Source organism: Chiloscyllium plagiosum, unplaced genomic scaffold (assembly GCF_037043375.1).
Source record: "Chiloscyllium plagiosum isolate Xiang-an unplaced genomic scaffold, Cpla_swu_hap1 HiC_scaffold_8, whole genome shotgun sequence".
Taxonomy (NCBI): Eukaryota; Metazoa; Chordata; class Chondrichthyes; order Orectolobiformes; family Hemiscylliidae; genus Chiloscyllium; species Chiloscyllium plagiosum.
In genome coordinates this window covers 12672074-12697926 of record NW_028270146.1, presented here as the reverse complement: position 1 = coordinate 12697926, position 25853 = coordinate 12672074, and the positions used below count along the sequence as shown (strand labels likewise).

General features: G+C 42.6%; 1 protein-coding gene across 3 annotated transcripts in view; it reads right to left on the bottom strand.

The window, feature by feature from the left end:
• The window catches only part of LOC122553352 (ribosomal protein S6 kinase A5), a 235604-nt gene that overhangs the window by 152088 nt on the left and 57663 nt on the right, over window positions 1-25853 (bottom strand). The gene's annotated exons all lie outside the window — the stretch shown is intronic.

The window sequence follows — 25853 nt, the reverse complement described above, 5'->3', positions numbered from 1 at the left end:
ATCCGAGACCTTGCTCAATTATGGTTCCGACAGAGTATCTAGTTATCTCAACACAGGATGAAAAAAAAGTGAAATCAAAGAAAAACAGGGTGAATTAGAGTCAAATTAGATGCAGAAAGAGAAACGAAGGGAAGACACACTGGACTAAGAAATATGAAAAAAAAATTAAATTTGTAAATCACTAACAACTTATTGCATGCAGAAATTGCTTCCTGTCTAGGTCAATCAGGTAAATAGCATTGTATCAACAAATATTACTTTATTAGAAGAGCTCTTACCCTGTCATGAGGTTTAACTTTCTTGGTGATTTAAGTAAGCAACTAATGCAAAAATATCTTGTATCAGGGATAGTATTGGTAAGCTGTCATGCCTGGCAGGGAAATGATGGAGCAGTATAAATCAAGAAGTTCTGGAGTTTTGCAAATCAAAGTTCATCTTTTAAGTCCCTGAAAAGAGTGATCAATTTGCATATCATCAATGTGCATTGTTGATGTAGCATTATTTCTCAGCAAGAGTTGGTCCTAGACAGGGTAGATGCAGAAAGGATGTTCTCGATTATAAACAATCCAGAACCAGGGTTCACAGTCAATGGATAAGGGGTAAATCTTTTAGTGTTGCTGTGTACTGCTGTATATTTAACTGCACACTGTACAGGGAGCAGTGAGCAAGATCAGGACTCTGAGGAAAGTAATCAGCCAAGACCCTGTTAAGGCCCTCACAGAGACTAGAGGGGGACCTGAGTGGGACTGACACATAAACAAGAAGACAATTTTTCTAGTCTATACTTAAATAGGGGTAAGGGTAAAATAAAAGCAAAAGCCTAAATTATATTTAGTTCAGGTCTTTGATGTGCACATTCTGCAGTATGTGGGCAACCCCAGATGCTCCTGGCAGTCTGGATGACCATGTGTGCTCATTGTACCTCCAGCTGAAGCAATTCAAGCTCTGGATTTTGGAAATTGAGTGGCAAATGGAGGCACATAGTGTATTCACAAGGCTCATGGGTTTACGGATTGCATGTTTCAGAACACAGTCACTCTACAGCTTAAGAAAGTGCAGGCTGAGAGGAAATAAGTGACATAAAAGCCAGAAGAAGAGGACCAGGCAGACAGTGAGGGAAACCTGCAGTCCCATTTCTGGGGAGGGGTTCATGAAATCAAGAGCTGAGGATGCTAGAAGTCTGAAACACAAACAGAAATTGCTGGAAAAACTCACCAGAATAAGAATAAGCAACTATGTGGAGAAAACAGAGTTAATGTTTCTAAGGACTTGCTGAGGACACGTGAAGTTTCGCCAGCAATTTTGATTTCTAGGGGGAATGGGACATGAACAACTTGAACATGTTACACCTGAACAGGAGCAGGAATAACATCCTAGCCAGGAATTCTGCTAGTGCTACTGGAGCAGATTAAAACTACACTGGCATGGGAATGGATCTTGACAAGTCATTGAGAGTAGAGACAAGTTGAGCTGGAATTAAAAGTTAAAACACAAATGAGTGACTCTGGAAGGCAGGGACACATAAACCAGATAAGAAAGAAGTGAGTTTAGCACATTATATGAAATACATTTAATGCAAGGAGCCTGAGGAATAACAGAGGTGAGCTGCGGGCACAACGAGGCGTGAGCGAGTATGATATAGTTATGACTGATACTTGGATGAAAGGTGCGCAGAATTAGCAGCTCAACATTCCTGATTAGAGGTTATAGACAAGTCAAAGAGGGGGTAGAAAAGGAGGGGGTTCATAATATTAATCAAGGAATTGATTATAATAGTGAGGAGTGAAGAATCATCAAACCAAGGCGTATGGGTAGAAGTAAAAACACAAACATGCTATTTTGTGTCTACCCTAGGCTGCCAATCAAACGTCTGAGCAGTGTAAGAATAAGGCATTAACAGTAAGGGATTTTAACTACCCAAATACATAGTGGGAGATAGTGGTGTGTTGGTAAGTCACTAAGCTAGTAACCCAAAGATTGATGCTAATGCCCTGAGGAATATGAGTTCCAATCCCACCACAACAGGCGATACTGAAATTTAAATTCAATTAAAAAGTCTTCTATTCTAAGCTAACGTCAACAGTGGTGACTATGAAATTATCAAATGAAGCAAGCAATTAGGATTAGTTATTATTCCATTAGCTTTTACTGCAAGAGGATTTGAGTACAGGAGTAGATGGAATTGAGGTTCACAAGGAGAAGGTGTTAGCAATTCAATAAAGTGTAAAAATAGATAAGTCCCCTAGGCTGGATGGGATTTATTTGAGGATTCTCTGGGAAGCCAGGGAGGAGATTGCTGAGCCTTTGGCTTTGATCTTTATGTTGGCATTGTTGACAGGAATAATGCCAGAAGACTGGAGGATAGCAAATGTTGTCCCCTTGTTCAAGAAGGGTTGTAGAGACAACCCTGGAAATTATAGACCTGTGAGCCTTATTTGGATTGTGGGTAAAGTGTTGGAAAGGGTTATAAAAGAGTTAGGATTTATAATCATCTGGAAAGGAATAAGTTGACTAGGGTTAGACTACATGGTTTTGTGAAGGGTAGGCCGTGCCTCACAAACCTTATTGAGTTCTTTGAGAACGGGACCAAACAGTTGGATGAGGGTCAAGCAGTTGATGTGGTGTATATGGATTTCACTAAGGCATTTGATAAGGTTCCCCATGGTAGGCTACTGCACAAAATATGGAGGCATGGGATTGATAGTGATTTAGCAGTTTGAATCAGAAATTGGCTAGCTGAAAGAAGACATAGGGTGGTGGTTGATAGGAAATGTTCATCCTGGAGTTCAGTTACTAGTGATGTACTGCAAGGATCTGTTTTGGGGCCACTGCTGTTTGTCATTTTTATAAATGACTTGGATGAGGGCATAGAAGGATGGGTTAGTAAATTTGCGGATGACACTAAGGTCAATAGAGTTGTGGATGGTGATGAAGGATGTTGCAGGTTAGAGAGAGACATAGATATAAGATGCAGAGCTGGGTTGAAAGGTGGCAAATGGAGTTTAATGTAGAAAAGTGTGAGGTGATTCACTTTGGAAGGAGTAACAGGAATGCAGAATACTGACTATTAGTAAGATTCTTAGTAGTATAGATGAGCAGAGAGATTTTGGTGTCCAAGTACATAGATCCTTGAAAGTTGTCACCCAGGTTGGTAGGGTTGTTAAGAAGGCATACGGTATGTTAACTTTTATTGGTAGAGGGATTGAGTTTCAGAACCATGAGATCATGCTGCAGCTGTACAAAACTCTGGTGCAGCCGCACATAGACTATTGCATACAGTTCTGGTCACTGCACCATAGGAAGAATGTGGAAACTTTGGACCTTGAAAAGGGTTCAGAGAAGATTTACTAGGATGTTACCTGGTATGGAGGGTAGGTCTTAAGAGGAAAGGCTGAGGGACTTGTGACTGTTTTCGTAAGAGAGAAGGTTGAGCGATGACTTAATTGAGACATGTAAGATAATCAGAGGGTTAGCACGAGGGGATGTAGCTTTAAATTGAGGGGAGATAGATATAGGACTGATGTCAGAGCTAGTGTTTTTACTCAGAGAATAGCAGGGGCGTGGAACGCACTGCCTGTAATAGTAATAGACTTGTCAACATTACGGGCATTTAAATGGTCATTGGATCGGCATATGGACGAGAATGAAATAGTGTAGGTGGGCTTCAGATTGGTTTCACAGATCGGTGCAATATCGAGAGCCAAAGGGCCTGCACTGCGCAGTAATGTTCTATCTTCTATGAGTACTGAAGTCATGCTTCAATTGTATACGAGGTTGGTTAGTTTGTTCTTGGAGTACTGCGCAGTGTTGATTTACTCAGCTTAGGATCGATATTACTGCCATAGACAGAATGCAAAAATGATTCACCAGATTTGCTCCCAAGATACCAAGACTGTCCTACGAAGAGAGACTGACCTTTAAGAGTTTCGAAGAAAAGGTGATCATATTGAGACACATAAAAATACTTAAAAAGGGATAGATTTTTAAAAAAAAAACTCACTCACAGGATGTGGTATTGCGGTCTAGGCCATGCATTTACTGACCATGCCTCATTGAGAAGATATTGATGGCAACACTTTTTGAACCATTGCAGTCAACTTGGAGTAGGTACACCCATAAGGGCAGAAGGAAGTTTCAGGACTTTAACACAACAACACTGAAGGAATGGCAATATATTTCCAACTCTGGATGCTGAGTGGCTTGGAAAGGAATTTGCAGGTGGTGGTGCTCCCACATTTCTGCAGCTCTTGTCCACCCAAACAGTAATGGTCATGGGTTTGGAAGGTACTGTCTTAGTACCCTCAGTTATTTTCTCCATACATCTTAAAGACGGTGCACACTGCTGCTCCCGAGAATCAGTGGTGGAGGAACTGAACGTATGTGGTTGCAATGTCAATCAAGCAGTCTGCTTAGTTCTAATTTGGAGGTGCCAGTGTTGGACTGGGGTGTACAAAATTAAAAATCACACAACACCAGGTTATAGTCCAACAGATTTATTTGGAAGCACTAGCTTTCGGAGCGCTGCTCCTTCATCAGGTGGTTTTGGACTATCAGATCGTAAGACACAGAATTTATAGCAAAAGTTTACAATGTCATGCAACTGAAATTATATATTGAAAAAGACCAGGTGGAGGAACTGAACATATGTGGTTGCAGTGTTAATCAAGCAGTCTGCTTAGTTCTAATTTGGAGGCGTGTGAGTTAGTTAGTGAGTGAGTTCATCACCGCAGGATTCCTAGCCTCTGATCCACTCTTGTAGCCCAGTACTTATATAGTTAGTCCAGTTCAGTTTCTGGTAATCCCCAGGATGTCGAGACTGCTGCATTTATCAATGGTGATACCACTGACTATCAAGGACAGTGCCTAGATTCTTGCTTGTTGGAAATAGTCATTACTTGGCAATTCAGTGGTATCTTCTTTTGATTTGTCATCCCAAGCTTGGATATTGTTCAGATCTAATTGCATTTAGGCACAGATTGCTTTGGTATCGGAGGAATTGCAAATGGTGCTAAACATTCTGCAGTAATCAGTGAACATGCCCGCTTCTAACCTTATGTAGATGGGCAGGAGGCTGGAAGAACACAGCAAACCAGGCAGCATCAGGAAGTGACAGAGGGAAGGACATTGATGAAGCAATGTCCTGTTGCTGAGATGACTGACCAGAACATTACAATTATCTTCCTTTGCACTAGGCAGACTCCAACCACTAGAAAAGAGTTTTCCACAGATTCCCATTGACTCCAGTTTTGATAGAGCTCCTTGATGCCAAACTTAGTCAAATTTCAAGGGCAGTCACTCTCACCCAATCTCTGGAATTTAGCTCTTTTGTCCAAATTTGGACAAAGGCTGTAAAAAAATCAGGAGCTGAGTGGCCCTGGTGAATCATAAACTGAGTATAAGTGAGCAGACAATTGCTACTTGACAACAGTGTTGATGACATCTTCCATCACTTTACAATGATCAACAGTGATAGAGTCATAGAGATGTACAGCATGGAAACAGACCCTTCGGTCCAACTTGATCATGCCAACAAGATATCCTAACCTCATCTAGTCCCATTTGCCCGCACTTGGCCCATATCCTGCTAAACCCTTCCTATTCATATACCTATCCAGATGCCTTTTAAATGTTGTAATTGTACCAGCTTCCAGCACTTCCTCTGGCAGCTCATCCCATACATGCACCACCTTCTGCGTGAAAAGACTGCCCCGTAAGTCCCTTTTACTTCTGATTGGATGCTAATGGCTAGTTTGGATTTGTTCGGCTTTTAGTGTGCAGGACATACCTGGACAATTTTTCAAATGGTCAGGCAGATACCAGTGTTGTAGCTGTTCTGGAACAACTTGGTTCGCAGAGTAGCAAGTTCTAGAGCACAGATCTTCAGCACTATTGCTGAATGTTGTCAGGGTTCACTGCCCCGCAGTATCCAGTGACGCCAACTGTTCCTTGATATCATATGGAGTGAATCAAATTGGCTGAAGATTGGTATCTGTGATACTGGGGACTTCAGGAGGAGCCAAAGACAGATTATCCACTTGGTATTTTCAGCTGAAGACTGTGGTGAATGCTTCAGCCTTACCTTTTACACTCATGTTCTAAGCTCCCCTATCAATGAGATAGGCATTTGTGGTGTCTCTTCTTCCAGCGAGTTGTTTAATTGTTTACTCTCAATCACAACTAGATGTGGCAGGACTAGAGCCTTGATCTGATCCATTGATCATGGAATCACTTAGCTCTATCACTTAGATTAGATTACTTACAGTGTGGAAACAGGCCCTTCGGCCTAACAAGTCCACACCGACCCGCCGAAGCGCAACCCACCCGTACTCCTACATTTACCCCTCACCTAACACTATGAGCAATTTAGCATGGCCAATTCACCTGACCTGTACATCTTTGGACTGTGGGGGGAAACCAGAGCACCCGGAGGAAACCCACGCAGACTCGGGGAGAACGTGCAAATTCCACACAGTCCGTCGCCTGAGGTGGGAATTGAACCCGGGTCTCTGGCGCTGTGAGTGGTGACAAGGATACAGATGATCCTGCTGAAACTTGCTTGTAATAGTCATCTTTTGAGTTGGGGTAAGCATTTCTTACATCATGCCTTTGTTTGTGAAGCTTGATTTGTTTGACCTTGCTGTCGAGGATTGGGCCCAGTATGTGGAAAGAATGTGTTATCTTTTCCAGGCAGCCAACATTGTGGCAGACAAAAAATGGTTAATTCACCTGACAACCCGAGGAGCTGCAGCATTTTCTGTCATAAGGAGTCTAATCTTCCCCAAGGTACCAGTTACTAAAACCCAGATATAGTGAAAGAATATTATGACCACAAAAGTCTCCCCTAATTGTGAGACACTGTCTGAGTGTAGTGGAATACTCCCCATTTGTCTGGATGACTGCAGCACCAACACTCAAGAAGCTTGACACCATCCAGGACAAAGCAGCTCATTCAAAAGGCACTATATCCACGAATAAACACTCAGTCCCTCCACCATCAGTGTACAACATCTACAAGATTCACTGCAGAAATTTATCAAGGGTCCTTAGAAACTTCCAAAGGCGTAATCCAAAGCCATAATCATGGACATTCCAAAGGACAAAGACAAGAGTAAGGACACCAGAACATGGAAATATCCTTATCTGTAATTTGCACTGCAAGCCATTCACCATCTTAATTTGGAAATATATCAGCTTCATGGTCAATGGGTCAAAATCGTGGAACTCTCTCCCAAACTAGACTGGGTGTCCACTCACGCCAAAAAATGCAGGGGTTCAAGACAAATATTCTTTGTCACTTTCTCAAGGGCAAAAAGAGATAGACAATAAATACTGGCATAGCCTTTTGTCAGGCACAGGTGGCTTGTGCTGCTCATTGAGTTCTTTTTTGACCAAAATATTTTTTTGCTGAATTATCTATTTAAATGTCTGCCTCTACTCATCTATGTATGCCCCTCTTAGACATTCTTCCCAGTCCGCTTTAGCTAACCTTTTCTTCATTCTTCATTAACTGTTATCATTGAAATTGATGAGACTGGTTTGAGACAAGAGTTGCTCTCCTTCAACTGGAATTTGAATTTCTACCATCTTAGGATCACTACCTCTAGAGGAACCCTAACTACAAGATCTCTTATTAATCCTACCTGATTACATAGTATTAGATCCAAAACAGCCTGTCCCATGTGGGTTCTACAATGTAGTACTTTAAGAAACAATCCCTGATTCACTCTACTAATTCATTTGCTATGTTACCCTTGTCCATATGATTTGTCCAGTCAATATGCACATTAAAATCGCCCATGGCAATTATCGTACCCTTCTTATGTGCCTCCATTATTTCCTGATTTGTTGTATGGTGAGGAAACTCTTTGGTATCAACAGATGACTGTCACCCATAACTTATTTCACTTGTTATGTTTAATTTCCATCCAAAAGGCATGGATCAAATGCATCCAGTTCATTACTCTCCACCACACTGGTACCTTCCTTCATTAGCAAAGCTACACCACCTCCTATCCTATTTTTGCTTTTTCTTCCACAATGCCAAATACCCTTGAATATTGAGTTTCCAGTCTTCATCACCCATTTCTTCTAAGCTTAGCTATCAAGTCATATTCATTTAGTTTTATTTGTGCCATCAACCCAGCTATTTTATTAGAAGTGCTACATATTTTCAGATATAAAGCCTTAAACTCTGACTTTTTACCATTAATACTTGGGTTCTAACTTCTACTGCTTTCTTCTGCATATATTTTCTTCCCCCTCCTGTCACACTTTGATTGTGGTTCGTCTCTTCACTACCCTGTACCTCTGCTCTCTTTTATTTTTGACTTTTTGAAACTTTCCTTCAATTGAACCCACCCCTGCACTAATTAGTTTAAAGCCCTGCCTACAACCTAGTTATATGATTCACATTTGAGCATGTTTCAAATGAAGTCTGTTCCAAATGAGCAGCTTTCTTTTCCAGCGCTGGTGGCCCAGTGCCCCAGAAATTGGAACGCATTTTGCCCACATCAATCTTTGAGTCACATATTTACCTCTCTAACCTTATTTACCTCAGGCCAATTTACACACATATCAAGTAGTAATTGGGAGATTACTCTCTTTGTGGTTCTGCTTTTTAAGTTTAGCTCAGAGCTGTTTGTAATCCTTCAGCAGACCCTCTTTTCTAGTCCTATCCATGTCATTGGTACCAACATGGATTATGACAACTGATCCTTCCTCTCCCACTCCAAGTTTCTCACTAGCCGAGAAGAGATGCCTGAACCTTGGCAACAGGTAGGGAACACAATCTTTGGGATTTTGCTGCAGAAAACAGTATCTATTCCTCTAACAATGCTTTCTCTTGTCACTACTACAATTCTCTTGTCTCTCCCTAGTTGACCACCTTTCCATGTTCAGTTTGCTCATCATCCTTGCCCTTGTCCACAGGGAGGGAGAGCCTTGCACCTTTTGGACAGGTCACTGGCTGGGGATCCTCCAAAGCTAAAGTCTGGATTCTCATAACTGCCTCACTCAGCTACATACTCCTGTCCCTGGTTATGGACCAAATTTGATGTAATTAATCCAAGGGGTGTAACTGTCTCCTGAAACAGTGTCCATGTAGCTCTCACTCTTCCTGATGTGCCACAGAGTCTGCAGCTCAGAATCCAGCTCATTAACTCTTTGTCAAAGTTTGTCGGCTAATTGTCCATTATTTACCACATACTACAGCTGCAATACACCATCTGTCAGCACCTTATTCTATTTAATTACTTTGAACTTAAACATTTTTTAGGTGAATTTCGTTACTTAACTCTAATATTGTCTCGAGATTTAAACCACTTGGTCAATCAAAAAAGAGGGGGAAGAAAAACCCACCAATCGCTTACCTGTTTTCCTATGATGCAACATTTCAGTTCTGACAGGCAGAAACAGGTTGCAGGGAGTCTTAGTCACTGGCTTTATCTTCTGCTGCCACTGCCCTTCTTACAAAAGTGCACCCTTCTCATTATAACGTTGCTGCTCCCAGTCTCAATCACACAGTTTCAGAAGCACAAGATCCTCCTATCTCGCTCTTTTAAATTGAAATTCTAAAATTAGTGGCTTAGGTGAGGTTTGAACCCACGTCCATAAAGCACTAGACTGGACTTCTGCACTACTAATGCAGTGATATTATCATTATGCTGCTGTGTTTTTTGCATAGGAAGGCACTGTAGTAGATGAACCAATAAGCAGCAAGCAGATAAGAGACAGAAGTCTAACAGAAGAGTAGAGATTTCTTTTCACTTTAAAAAGTGGTGGTGTGGGTCTGGAACACACTTCCTGAAAGTGCAGTTGAGTCAGAAATATTCATAACATTTATGCAGTATTCAGATATTCACTTGCTTTACTATAGTCTTCAGGGGTATGAGCCAGAAAAAGAGATTAATTTTGTAATTTTTGTAATTGTTTGTAATTTTTATTAATGAATTGGATGAGGGGATTGAAGAATCGGTCAGCAAGTTTGCAGACGACACAAAGGTTGGAGGTGTCGTTGACAGTATAGAGGGCTGTTGTAGGCTGCAGCGGGACATTGACAGGATGCAGAGATGGGCTGAGAGGTGGCAGATGGAGTTCAACCTGGATAAATGCGAGGTGATGCACTTTGGAAGGTCAAATTTGAAAGCTGAGTACAGGATTAAGGATAGGATTCTTGGCAGTGTGGAGGAACAGAGGGATCTTGGTGTGCAGGTACATAGATCCCTTAAAATGGCCACCCAAGTGGACAGGGTTGTTAAGCAAGCATATGGTGTTTTGGCTTTAAGAGTCGTGAGATCTTGTTGCATCTCTATAAAACTTTGGTTAGACCGCACTTGGAATACTGCGTCCAGTTCTGGTCGCCCTATTATAGGAAAGATGTGGATCCTTTGGAGAGGGTTCAGAGGAGGTTTACCAGGATGCTGCCTGGACTGGAGGGCTTATCTTATGAAGAGAGGTTGACTGAGCTCGGACTTTTTTCATTGGAGAAAAGGAGGAGGAGAGGGGACCTAATTGAGGTATACAAGGTAATGAGAGGCATAGATAGAGTCGATAGCCAGAGACTATTTCCCAGGGTAGAAATGACTAACACGAAGGGTCATAGTTTTAAGCTGGTTGGAGGAAAGTATAGAGGGGATGTCAGAGGCAGGTTCTTTACACAGAGTTGTGAGAGCATGGAATGCATTGCCAGCAGCAGTTGTGGAAGCAAGGTCATTGGGGACATTTAAGAGACTACTGGACATGTATATGGTCACAGAAATTTGAGGGTGCATACATGAGGATCAGTGGTCGGCACAACATCGTGGGCTGAAGGGCCTTTTCTGTGCTGTACTGTTCTATTACTGTACTCAGATCAATAGGCTGAATGGCCAAGTTCTGCACTGTAAACATCTATCAGTCTTAAGATAACTCGATGACTTTAGACCTTCGACCTGCATTCCGTCCGTCCATACTGCATTCTCAAACATTTAAGTACAGTGTTGCTGTTACTGTTTGCATTGTCATAAATCAAACTATTTCGATCTTTACTCTGCCAGAAGGTACTGTTTGCTTGAAATGTTCTCAGTGTTTACACAGTCACTATTCATTTGTGAACTGACCCATTGTACATAACCAACTGTATATAATTCTTTTGTTTCAGGTTTACAGAATTTGTAGTTTACTATTTTAATTAAAACAGAATTGGAGACTCTGCAGCATGAACAAAAAAGGTAATAGAACAAAAAAAACCTATAGAAGAGATTATCAGAAGACTATTTTGGCTAACAACTAGATGCAAAATTTTGAAATGTTTCACTGATTATAGAGATCTAGACTCTCAATCACACCACATTTTTTCACTGAGTAATTTAAAACATGCCAGTTGCTGAAGTACATTGCAAGAATTCATAATCTGGAAAGGGAAGGTGGAGATCTGTAAAGAAAACATTTTAGTTTATCAGCTAATGAAAGTTAAGCGTTTTTGTTACTAATGAAACTGAAAAATTAATACTTCTTCCATTGGAAATTACTAGACTGTAAAGTTAAAAATGGTATAAGATGGTAAGACACAGGATTGTAAAACTGTGTCTTACAATCTTTTACTCCGCAACCACCTGGTGAAGGAGCAGCGCTCCGAAAGCTAGTGCTTACAATTAAACCTGTTGGACTTATAACCTGGTGTTGTGTGATTTTTAACTTTGTACAACCTATTCCAACACCAGCAGCTTCAAATCATGAGACTGTAAAGATTTGCATTAAACACATACCCAAATAATATCACAGTAACTTCAAATTTGAATTTTTTTTTTAAAAAGAGAAGCCTGAGAGAAATGAGCAGTTTCAAAATTGTGGTAAAATATATTGCAGATTACAGCTTTGATTTCAATATGGTGAAGGTGCAAGGAATAGCCGGAGCACTCGGGTGGTGTATTTGCAGTTTATAAAGAGGTCGTGGTAAGGACAAGTTCATAAGCTGCAAGAGGAACACCAAGGTGTAGTGTTTTGAGTAAAAAGAAGCAGAATGTGCCAGAAAGGAGCAGAAAGCTTAACAAATAAAGTAACTGGACACTGGTACAAGGCAATATCAGGAATAAAAAGCAAAAGGTTAAAACTAAAAGGCATGGTATCTAAATGCGTACTATACTCCCATTAAAATTAATGACTTATTGGCATAGATAGAGTAAATGTGAGTAGCCACTGTAGTTGCAGAGTGACCAAGGCTGTCAATTAAATATTCCAAGATAACTGACTTTGAAAATAGATAAACAATGGAGAAAATTGGAGGGAGGTTAGGCCTGATAAAAGCAGAATGGATTAAAGTCAGCAGAGGAAAATGAAGTTTAGCTCAGAGAATCAAGATGAAGGAAACAGCTTTGGTAGTGCCAAGAGATGGGCAGAAAACGCTGGTAGGAGCAGTTAATAGGCCTCTTAACAGCCATTGAACAGTTGAGCAGAGTGTAAATTAGGAAATTAGAAGTGCATGTAGCAAAAAGAATACAGTAATCATGGGTAACTTTAAATTTTCATTCTGACTGAATAAACTAAATTTGTAGCAATGTTAAGCAAGTTTATAAAATGCCTTCAACAGTTTTCCAGCCCATTACGTCAAGAAACCAACAAACTATTTTATATCTAGTGTTATACAATGGAGACAAGAATAGTTAGTTGCCTATAGATCCACAATTCTTTAACTTTATTTTATTTAAGTAATTCACAATGACTACATATTGCTCTAAAGAATTAAAAAAAACACAAGGCAAGTCAACTAGCTTCTCTTGTTAGGCAAGGTTAAAGATATAGTTCATTAAAGGAACAGGCTTATAGTCTTATGTGCAAAGGACCCATATTTACTTCTTTTGTTGAATTCTAATATCCTCCCAACCCTCATTCAATAGGCCACGAGGACAATGCCTGTAATCTTCTTTGACTATGTTGTGGGATATTTTAGGTCCACCTGAGAGAACAGATGAGCTCGTCCTTTAAGGTCAAATATAAAATCAAAGTAATTAGCAGACTATTGCATTTAACAGTGGTTTGATTTTATTGTCAATCTGAGTGGGAGACAGCGGACAAAGTTCAGCATGACTCATTCCAGTATTCGACAAGGCAAGTATATGTGTGTCCTGAAATACAAATGAAGCTCTTATATTTCATTTATGAAATACAGATTCCAGTTTTCCTGTGTTGCGATAAGTCATCTCAGTTATCAGTAGAAAGATTCAAGGACAAGGCGGAGGAACTGCCATTGCTCCCATTCCAAACCATATTTGGATCAGTATATCAATATGACTTCACCTGATGAAGGAGCAGTGCTCTGAAAGCTAGTGAGTTCAAATAAACCTGTTGGATTATAACCTAATGTCGTGTGACTTCTGACTCTGTCCACCACAGTCCAACCCCAGCACCTGCACATTAGATCAATATGGATCTGATTGGGCTTCAAAACCTGAACGCCACGGTTGAGCAGGATCCTACTTAGGCTCAAATTGGACAGTCATTTTAGCCAGTAACTGAGAAGGTGGCTGCCATGTAAATCTCCATTTTCCAAGAAAAGGCACTAACATCAGGGAAGTAGAGAAAATACTTTATTACTGTAATTTTATTTGAGTTCTCAAAGAAAGCCTATTCGGGGGGGTTTAAACTAATTTGGCAGGGGGATGGGATCCGGACTTGTAGTCCAGCAAGTAGGTTAGCTGTTTGTCAGGATGCCCAAGACTGTAGGGAGGCTGTGGAGAAGGTAGCACTGACAGGGACTACTTGCGGACACAGAGATGGGCTCAAGTGCGTATACTTCAACGCAAGGAGTATCAGAAATAAGGTGGGTGAACTTAAGGCATGGATCGGTACCTGGGACTACGATGTTGTGGCCATCACGGAAACGTGGATAGATGTGGGACAGGAATGGCTGTTGGAGGTTCCTGGTTACAGGTGTTTCAGTAAGATTAGGGAGGGTGGGAAAAAAGGAGGGGGGGTGGCATTGCTAATTAGAAATGGTATAACGGCTGCAGAAAGGAAGTTTGAGGGGGATCTGCCTCTGGAGGTAGTATGGGCTGAAGTCAGAAATAGGAAAGGTGCAGTCACCTTGTTGGGTGTTTACTATAGGCCCCCCAATAGCAGCAGAGATGTGGAGAAACAGATTGGGAAACAGATTTTGGAAAGGTGCAGAAGCCACAGGGTCGTAGTCATGGGCGACTTCAACTTCCCAAATATTGATTGGAAGCTCTTTAGATCAAGTAGATTGGATGGGGCGGTGTTTGTGCAGTGTGTCCAGGAAGCTTTTCTAACGCAGTATGTAGATTGTCCAACCAGAGGGGAGGCCATATTGGATTTGGTACTCGGTAATGAACCGGGACAAGTGGTGGGCTTGTTAGTGGGTGAACATTTTGGTGATGGTGACCACAATTCTGTGACTTTCACCTTGGTTATGGAGAGAGATAGGTGCGCACAACAAGGTAGATTTTATAATTGGGGGAAGGGAAATTACGATGCTGTAAGGCAGGATTTGAGGAGCATACGTTGGGAGCATAGGCTGTCAGGGAAGGATGTGGTGGAAATGTGGAACTTTTTCAAAGAGCAGATACGACGTGTCCATGATATGTATGTACCTATCAGGCAGGAAAGAAATGGTCGTGTGAGGGAGCCTTGGTTGACGAGAGAGGTTGAATGTCTGGTAAAGAGGAAGAAGGAGGCTTACATAAGGTTGAGGAAACAGGATTCAGACAGAGCAGTGGAGGGATACAGGATAGCCAGAAGGGACCTGAAGAAAGGGATTAGGAGAGCTAAGAGAGGGCATGAAAAATCGTTGGCGGATAGGATCAAGGATAACCCCAAGGCATTTTATGCGTATGTGAGAAACCTGAGAATGACGAGAACGAGGGTAGGTCCGATCAAGGACAGTAGTGGGAGACTGTGTATTGAGTCGGAGGAGATAGGAGAGGTCTTGAACAAGTACTTCTCTTCAGTATTTACGAACGAGAGGGACCGTATTGTAGAAGAGGAGAGTGTGAAATGGACTGGTAAGCTAGAAGAGATACCTGTTAGGAAGGAAGATGTGTTGGACATTTTGAACAACTTGAGGATAGACAAGTCCCCCGGGCCTGACGGGATATATCCTAGGATTATGTGGGAAGCAAGAGAGGAAATTGCAGTACCGTTGGCAATGATCTTCTCGTCTTCACTGGCAACGGGGGTGGTACCAGGGGACTGGAGAGTAGCGAATGTTGTGCCCCTGTTCAAAAAAGGGAATAGGGATAACCCCGGGAATTACAGGCCTGTTAGTCTTACTTCTGTGGTAGGCAAAGTAATGGAAAGGGTACTGAGGGATAGGATTTATGAGTATCTGGAAAGACACTGCTTGATTAGGGACAGCCAGCACGGATTTGTGAAGGGTAGGTCTTGCCTTACAAGTCTTATTGAATTCTTCGAGGAGGTGACCAAGCATGTGGATGAGGGAAGAGCAGTGGATGTAGTGTACATGGATTTTAGTAAGGCATTTGATAAGGTTCCCCATGGTAGGCTTATGCGGAAAGTCAGGAGGCATGGGATAGAGGGAAATTTGGCCAATTGGATAGAAAACTGGCTAACCGGTCGAAGGCAGAGAGTGGTGGTAGATGGTAAATATTCAGCCTGGAGCCCAGTTACAAGTGGAGTTCCGCAGGGATCAGTTCTGGGTCCTCTGCTGTTTGTAATTTTTTATTAATGACTTAGATGAGGGAGTCGAAGGGTGGGTCAGTAAATTTGCAGATGATACGAAGATAGGTGGAGTTGTGGACAGTGAGGAGGGCTGTTGTCGGCTGCAGAGGGACTTAGATATGATGCAGAGCTGGGCTGAGGAGTGGCAGATGGAGTTCAACCCTGCCAAGTGTGAGGTTGTCCATTTTGGAAGAACAAATAAGAATGCGGAATACAGGGTTAATGGTAGGGTTCTTAGTCAGGTGGAGGAACAGAGGGATCTTGGGGTCTATGTACATAGATCTTTGAAGGTTGCCACTCAGGTGGATAGAGTTTGTAAGAAGGCCTATGGAGTATTATCGTTCATTAGCAGAGGGATTGAATTCAAGAGTCGTGAAGTGATGTTGCAGCTGTACAGGACTTTGGTTAGGCCACAGTTGGAGTACTGTGTGCAGTTCTGGTCGCCTCACTTTAGGAAAGATGTGGAAGCTTTGGAGAGGGTGCAGAGAAGATTTACCTGGATGTTGCCTGGAATGGAGAGGAAGTCGTACGAGGATAGGTTGAGAGTTCTCGGCCTTTTCTCGTTGGAACGGCGAAGGATGAGGGGTGACTTGGTAGAGGTTTATAAGATGATCAGAGGAATAGATAGAGTAGACAGTCAGAAACTTTTTCCCCGGGTACAACAGAGTGTTACAAGGGGACATAAATTTAAGGTGAAGGGTGGAAGGTATAGGGGAGATGTCAGGGGTGGGTTCTTTACCCAGAGAGTGGTGGGGGCATGGAATGCGCTGCCCGTGGGAGTGGTAGAGTCGGAATCATTGGCGACCTTTAAGCGGCATTTGGATAGGTACATGGATGGGTACTTAATCTAGGTTAGAAGTTCGGCACAACATCGTGGGCCGAAGGGCCTGTTCTGTGCTGTATTGTTCTATGTTCTATGTTCTTCCATCTACTAAATGCACTTTCCACTGAGTTTAGAGCCATTAAACTAATATCAGAAGTGACAATAACTTAAACTGATGTAAACTTAATAATCAATTTTAAGATTGAATCAATGTCAGGAAAAGTATTGAAGAAGAATATCCCGAGGCCTTGTTCAATGTAGCTGCTTCAATGTCAGCAAAGTAAAGAAGCTGGTCATCGACTTCAGGAAGTGGACTAGAGAACATGGCCCTGTCTGTATCAATGGTGCTGAGATGCAGGTGGTTGAGAGCTTCAATCTCCTAGGAGTAAATATCACCAACAGTCTGTCCTCATCCATTCACATCAACACTACAGTAAAGAAATCACACCAATGCCTCTACTTCCTCAGAAGGTTAAGGAATTTCAACATGTCCACTATGACGCTTTCCAATTTTGACAGATGCACCACAGAAAGCATCCTATCTGGATGCATCACAGCCTCATATGGGAACTGCTCTGCCAAGGACCACAAGAAATTAGAGAGTTAGAAACATAGCCTAGTTCATCATGAAAACCAGCCTTCTTTTCACTGACTCGGTCTACATTCCTGAGGCAGCAGGAAAAGCTGTCACTATAAACAAAGACCCCTCCCACCCCAGTTATACTCTCTTTCACCCTCTTCCATTAGGCGGAAGAAACAAAAGTTTGAAAACACATACCAACAGGTTCAAGAACAGCTTCTTCCCTGCTGTTATCAGATTTATGAACAGACCTCTCATACATCTTTCTCTGAACCTTCTCTGTAGCTGTAACACTATATTCTGTTCTACTACCCTGATGTACTTATGTAAGGTATAATTTGTCCAGTTAGCATGCAAAACAATACCTTTCATTGCATCTCGGTACATGTGACAATAATAAATCAAGTCAAATCAAATATAAGGTGAATGGCTAAAATTTGGAATGTACTGCCTGAGAGTATCTTGGAAGCAAATTCAATTGCAGCTTTCAGCACAGCAATAAGGAAAAGGGATTAGCCAAACTGCTTTTACCGAGAGCTGGCACAAACTTGACAAGTCAAATAGACTCAATTTGTACTGTACCCTTTCTGTGATGAAATGATTCTATGAAAGTAAAACAAATAGATACTAGCAACTGAGATTTAATGATTTATCTGCCAGATTGGGAAAGTAAGAACTATACTAGTCCACAGCTAAGTGTTTGTCTAGCTTCCAGTGTTCCTTAATCATTGTATAGCTCTGAAATTACAGGTACAGTAATATCCTTATTTCTGAGCAAGCATATTTCAGTTGGAATGGATGAGATTTCATTCATATCACTATAATAATGCTTTACCATCTACTTCATTCAGGATAAAAATCCAAGATCAAGGATGTGATTTTCTGTGTCCAAGCAGAGCTTATTAGATGCACATGCCCTCGTACACTTGGGAATGGGAGTTTAATTGGGTGGACACAAAAATTTGATTTCCCTTCAGTGGATTAATGTTTTGCTATTAAAATTCTCAGAACGTTTCATACAAGTCAGCTTGAAAACTGTCTTGCATTTGTTGATGGAAAGACCATAGAATCTCTATGATGTTGGAAAGAAGCCATTATGCTTCCAAGTTTACACCAAACCTTCAAAGAGCACTCTACCCAGGCCCTCACCCTATCCCTGTATCCCCACATTTCCCATGGCCAATCCACCTAATCTGCACATCTCTGGACTGTGGTCGAAAACCCATGCAGATATGGGGAGAACATGCAAACTCCCAAAGGTGGAATCGAACCCAGGTTCCTGGTGCAGTAAGGCAGCAGTGCTAAGCATATCTTTATTTTGAAGTTTTTTTGATTGTGGAATTAAGTGGGAAAAGGGCTATTGTAAACCAAAGAATTGTGGTAGGGATTGCTACACTGCTTAATTGGTTCAGTGTGGCACGGTGGCTCAGTGGTTAGCACTGCTGCCTCACAGCATCAGGGACCTGGGTTCGATTCCACCTCGGGCAACTGCCTGTTTGGAGTTTGCACATTCTCCCCGTGTCTGCATGGGTTTCCTCCGGGTGCTCCGGTTTCTTCCCATAATCCAAAGATGTGCATGTTAGGAGGATTGGCAATGCTAAATTGCCCATAGTGTTCAGGGATGTGTAGGTTAGGTGCATTAGTCAGAGGCAAATGTGGAGTAATAGGGAGGGGAATGGATCTGGGTGGGTTACTCTTCGGAGGGTTGGTGTGGACATGTTGGGCCAAATGGTCTGTTTCCACACTGTAGGGATTCTATGATTCTATTTACAACCAATGGGGCAGGCTGGTTGCAATTAAGTTGGCACCAAGGTGTGTACAAAGTAAGATCTGGCCAGGAACAAGTAGTGATTAATTGGTTTGTGGCGTTGTGACCAGCTGTGAATGACAAAAGCCATCTGTCTGCCAAAAACTGAGTGTTGGGACCACTGTCCTGGCAAAGCAAAGAAGTGGATGCTGGAGAGGGCTTTAAACTAATTAGAGGGAGAATTGTTCAGGAGAAGGAATATGCACGCTTCCAAAGCAACTCTTGACAATAATGTCACGAGTGGGCTAGGAAGGGACAGAGTATACAAGCATAATTTTAAAAAGGATAACCTGGGACAAAGGGGGAACAAAAGATTAAAAAAGTCAAAGTTAATGGCTCTTTATTTGAATGCCTGGTTGTGCTTTTGGTTAACCAGTATCTAAAAGAGACAGGTCAATTAGGAACTTTGCATACTTTGATAAAAATCTAACTTTTGTGACTACTTTAGGAATGGCAGATCTTGATTTCCATGAACATACATCAAACAGTTCAACAAACACTCCAATAGACTGGAATTATGTGCACAGGCACAGTCTTGTTGATATTTTTCCTAATCAACCTCTTCAGAGACGTTATGAGTAGGTGGGACTTGGCTCAGAGGTGGGGACACTATCACTGTCCCACAACAGACACAAACTTGTTAGCCAAAAGCAGGAAACAGATACATATGAGGCATATACTTATTAGAGTTCACATTTTCCTCCACTGAGTACAAATTTCAGTTATTTGGCTCCTTTATAAACAAGCAGCTTCTTTGCTCAGATCATTCATCCTCTTATGACAGTGGCGCCAAGTTCTCCTGAGTCGTCCATGAGAACAGAACCTCCTCAGCCAACTTTGTCCAGGCTGCCTTAAATTAATTGGATTAGCCCCTTGTGGCTATCACTGGTAAAATAACTTAACCCCTCCTGGACAACCTTCATGAACACCTTTAGGGAGACATTGCTAAAGTGAGGTATTACTTTTTTGGTGGTCTCCAACAGCTCCAGGACGGGCAAAGCTGATCAATAAAAGTTGAGTAAAGTGTCTGGGTTGCAGAGAGCCAAGTGCTGTCTAGGTGCCTTTTAAACATTATATCCAGATGTCAGAGTTCCCGAGGTTCCACTGGAGGTCAGAGCATCCTGTTGATAGAATGTACCTTCATATGTAATAAGCTGAGAAGAATGTAATTACGCTGGTAAGCCTGACCTTGAGTTGAGGTTCCTTCCACTTTGATATACTCACCTCCACATTTGGTGTCAAAAGCAGAAGGAAATCTTGTCGGACATTGACTCATAGAGTTATACAGCACGGAAACAGACCCTTCGGTCCAACTCCTGTGTGCCAACCAGATATCTTTCCTCTACCCTTGGAAAACGACCTTGACCATTCACCCTATCCATGCCCCTAATGATTTTATAAACATCCAAATGGTCACCCCTCAGTCTCCAATGCTTCAGGAAAAATAGCCGCAGCCTATTCAGCCTCTCCCTTTGGCTCGGTCACTCCAATCCTGGCCACATCCTTGTAAATCTTTTCTGAACCCTTTCAAGTCTAACAACATTGTTCCAAAAGCAGAGAGACCAGAACTGAAAGCAGTATTCTAAAAGTTGCCTCACAAGTGTCCTGTACAGCCACAACATGATGTCCCAACTGCTATGCTCAATGAACAAAGTTTTATATTGATTAACTACCACTTCAGAATGTATGATTGTCATCTTTAATATGATGGAAGAAAACTGCAGATGATGAAACAGTGAAACCATATTTAAAAATGCCATACTTTGTGTAGTTACTGCAAAACGTGCTCAAGGTCTACACTAGCTGCTTCATCATTTTTAAGAATAGAAGTTCCTCAAGTTACTTATACATGAAGCTACTGATACCATTACATTTTTTCCCATTTAATTATGAAAATGCAATCACCAGAAGGTACAACACAATGACCCGAATAGCAGCAAGTACAAGCGGATTATGACTATACAACTGTTAATTGGATAGCTGAATGCCTTCGATTTGTACTGTGAGAGATTTTACCCTACAACAGGTAAACTGTAATGTATTTGGACAGAAGGTGACCCCTACATGTGGCTTCTGGCAGTATGGTTTAAAGGCCTACAAGGTGTTAGAGTCAAGGTGTTATATACTAATTCCCAAAACCAATATCAAGATGTGAAGCAAGCATTTATTTATAGAGTCACAGACGTAAGAGTCACACAGCAAGGAAACAGACCCTTCAATCCAACTCATCCACACCAACCAGGCATTCCAATCTGACCACACACGAGCCGCCCTGTGTAAAACAAAATTGCCCACATGTCCTTTTCTAAAACTTTCTCCTCATCTTAAAAATATGCCCTCTAGCTTTGAAGTCCCCCACTTAATTGCTATTCACCCTATCCATGCCCCTCATGATTGTATAAACTTCTATAAGAACACCCCTCAGCCTTCAGCACTCCAGGGAAAAAAAGCCACAGCTTATTCAGCCGCTCATTAAAACTCAAACCCTCCAATCCCGGCAATATCCTTGTAAATAGTTTCTGTACATTCTCAAAACTAATAACATCTTTCCTATAGCACAGCAACCAGAATTCTACACAACATTCTATAAGTAGCATCACCAATGTCCTGTATAGCTACAGCATGATATCCTGACTCCGATACTCAATGTTCTGACCAATTTTCATTCTTTTATGTGATGTGGGTATTCCTGGCAAAGTCAGCACTTAATACCCATAGGCAAAAGTGAGAACTGCAGATGCTGGAAACCAGAGTTTAGATCAGAGTGGTGCTGGAAAAGCACAGTAGGTCAGGCAGCATCCCAGGGGCAGGAGAATTGACGTTTCGGGCAAAAGCCCTTAATCAGGGATAACTTATTACCCATTCCCAGCAATCCTGGCGATGAGCCACATTCTTGAACTGCTGCAATTCATCACATGTAGATACAACCACAGGGCTATTAAGAAGGGAGTTCCAGGATTTTGACACAGCAACATTGAAGGAATGGCGATGTAGTTCCAAGTCAGAACAGTGTGTAATTTGGAGAGGAACTTGAAATTAGAGGTGTTTGCTGCATTTACTGCTCTTGTTGTTCTAGGTGTTACAGTCTGCAGACTGGAAAGGTACGGTCAAAGGAGCCTTTATGAATTACTGTACTGCATCTTGTAAACAGTACACAATAGTGCAAACTATTGTTTGTTTTTCTGAGATTAATCACTTGAGAAGATCTAAAAGCTTTGAATAATTTATATGAATAGGAATTATTGTCAGTATCAAATAGTAGAGGGCTTCACTGTCTCTGAAACAACTGGACAAAGTCCCAGAGAACTGGTGCATGACTTCAGATCTACTTGCCTCAGTGCTAATCCACCATCCTGACTACCTATGTTTCATTTTTAAGATTGCAGGCCTTTCCAAAGCAAAAGCTATGAAAGTTGGAGCATTCTTTTAACCAAAATGGAGTCAGGACATTTCCTGACGAGAACCACCCACCACTGTTGTGAAAATCCAACCAAGAGCGAGCATTTACATTTTATTTAAAAATATGGCTTCATAGGCAGGATACCAAACCTTGGTAATTATCTTATGTTGATGGCCAGTAAAATGCAAAATTAGGGAAAGATTTTTTTCTGAATCCCTTAAGAATGAGGAGACTCGCTTTTGAAGGAGTAATAGTAAATGATATGGATCCATTTAAGAGGAAGCTTTACTAGCATATGAAAGAAAAATAAATTGACCAGTTTGCGGATAAAAGCGAGAAAAGAAAAAATGGCCACATGCTGGAGTGCAAAATTAACTAACAGATTTGTTTCACCCAATGAGTCAATGCTGTGGTGTATAATTAGACTTCTATTTGCCAGATATTGTTCAGTACACTAAACTCTATACCAAAGTTCGATTTACTACTTTTAAAATGCAACATTTATTGACTTATTGACACATTATATTTCTGATTCCATTGTGACAATATAACATGATCTTCGTCTTTATGGAGTCATAGTGTCATGCAGCACAGAAACAGACCCTTCAGTCCATGCTGAACACAATCCCAACTAAACTAGTCCCACCTGCCTGCTCTTGGCCCATATGCTTCCTAACCTTTCCTACTCAACTACTTATCCAAGCGTCTTTTAAACACTGTAACCGTGCCCACATCCACCAGTTCCTCAAGAAGTTCATTCCACATGTGAATCACCCTCTGTGTAAAAACAAAATCCCTCATGCCTTTTTTAAAATCTCTCTCATCTCCCGTTAAAAATTTGCCCCCTAGTCTTGAAATCCCCCATCCTTGGGAAAATACACCTGTCATTAACCCTACCTGTTACAGGTTAAGAAAGGATATTCCCCAGGTGATATGTCCAGGGAGTGTAGGGTCCCCACAAAGTATTATTTGGAAACAGGAGTCAGTGAGAATATTTAGATTCTCCTAACTTTGATGATGAATGGTGAAAAGAAGGAGATGGAAAGCAAATCTACCCATACATTATTCCCCTCCTTTGGCATTTGACTTTTTAAAAATTGTTTGTAAACTATGCAGATGAGCCTGCCATTTTGTAATTATTTAAGTAACAACCTACTCTTTCCTTGTTGCACCCGAACTACACTGTTCGCTGTGTTTAATACCATTATATGATGGAATTTGTACAGCCATTCATAGGTCACCCACTCACCGATATAGTATATATTTGGAGAAGAAATAAACATGAATAATTGCTGCTTAATCCTTTTTTCTTAAATTCCTGCATTTGTAAAAGCCCCGTTAGTCAGTCAGGGGCTAAAACAGTTTGGGATCTTTCTTTGGGTTTTGCTCAATGGCTCTTTGTTTATTGTTGATCAGCATTTTGATTTTCAGGGGCTTCATTATGTAACAGTCACTTAATAACATCACCTTCTTTATCCTTTCTTTCAGCGTTTGTTTCTTTCATCAAGATTGCCTGCATGGATAGTACCAGTTCAGGCTAAGTACCAAGCAGCAAATTTTGTCCAGAAGTTTATTTGTGATCTCAAATTCAGCTTTGGAACAGGAGTAGAGAGAAAGTGAGGACTGCAGACGCTTGGAGAACAGAGGCGGAAAATGTGGCACTGAAGAAGCACAGATCAGGCAGCATCTGAGGAGCAGGAGAGTCGACGTTTCGGGCATAAGCCCTTCATCAGGAATGCAGGAGGGGTGGAGGGGTGGTGGTGGGTAAGGGGGCAGAGAGATAAATAGGCAGAAAAGGTTGGGGGACAGAAGATGGACTGTTCCATGTATCCGACGAAGAGGAAGGCACAGCGGGGGCCCATGCGGGCGCCCATAGCTACCACTTTGGTCTGAAGGAAGTTGGAAGATTCGATGGAGAAGTTGTTCAGGGTGAGGACCAGTTCCGCCAATCGAATGAGTGCATTGGTGGAGGGGTACTGATTGGGTCGGCGGGAGAGGAAGAAACGGAGGACTTGAAGACCTTCGCCATGGCAGATGGACATGTATTGGGACTGTATGGGCCTGCATGGGCCCCAGTTATGCCTACCTCTTTGTCGGATATGTGGAACAGATCTATTTCAAAGACCGCAATTTCCCCTCACGCGTGATCAACAATAGCCTCCCGTGCATCACTTCTTGCAGCTCCACCCTTGAACCTGCCCATCCAATTGCAACAAGGAAAGAACCCCACCCCAGGTCCTCGCCTTCGATCCCTCTAATCTCCGGATACAGCACATTATCCTCTCCTCTGCCATTTACACCACCTACAAGACCCCACCACCAGAGATATTTTTCCTCTCCCCCCTATCAGCATTCCGCAGAAACCATTCCTTCCATGACTCCCTCTATACACCCATGCCCTCCCCACCAACCCACCCTCCACTCCCAGGGCCTTCCCTTGCCGCTGCAAGAGGTATAAAACCTGCACCCTCACCCCGTCAAAGGCCCCAAAGGATCCTTTCACATCTGGCACATTCAAACACTTCATCTAAAGTTGCTCTCGATGTGGTCTCCTCTACAGTGGGGAGACAGGATGCTAACGCGTGGAAGGTTTCAGGGAACATCTCTGGGACACATTTATCAAACAGTCCCACCATCCTGTGGCCAACCACTTCAACTTCCCCTATCATCCCGCCAAGGACATGCAAATCCTGGGCCTCCTCCACTGCCAAATCAAAGCCATCTGATGACTGGAGGAAGAACACCTCATCTTCCGCCTTTGGCATCAACACGGACTTCACCAGTTTCCTTATTTCTCATCCACCTGGACACCTCCGCGCCTACTTCTTTAACCAAGACTCCCGCCCACCCTCTGACGACCCCTTCTCCCGCCTCCAACACACCCCATCCACCTGGACACCTCCGCGCCTACTTCTTTAACCAAGACTCCCGCCCACCCTCTGACGACCCCTTCTCCCGCCTCCAACACACCCCATCCACCTGGACACCCCGTGCTGGCCTCCTACCTGCCCTCAACCTCTGCATAGCCAACTGCCGCCGCGATATTAACCGCCACCTGAACTCCCCCACCCCTCTCACCCACTCCAACCTCTCACCCTCGGAACGCGCAGCCCTCCACTCACTCCGTTGCAACCCCAACCTCACTATCAAACCAGCAGACAAGGGAGGCGCGGTAGTAGTTTGGCGCACCGACCTCTACACCGCTGAGGCCAAACGCCAGCTCGCAGATACCTCCTCCTACTGCCCCCTTGACCATGACCCCACCCCCCACCACCAAACCATCATCTCCCAGACCGTCCATAACCTCATCACCTCGGGGGATCTCCCATCCACCGCCTCCAACCTCATAGTCCCACAACCCCGCACCTCTCGCTTCTACCTCCTGCCCAAAATCCACAAACCTGACTGCCCCGGACGACCCATTGTCTCCGCCTGCTCCTGCCCCACCGAACTCATCTCCGCATAACTTGACACCGTCCTGTCCCCCTTAGTCCAAGAACTCCCCACCTACGTTCGGGACACCACCCATGCCCTCCACCTGCTCCATGATTTTCGCTTCCCCGGTCCCCAACGC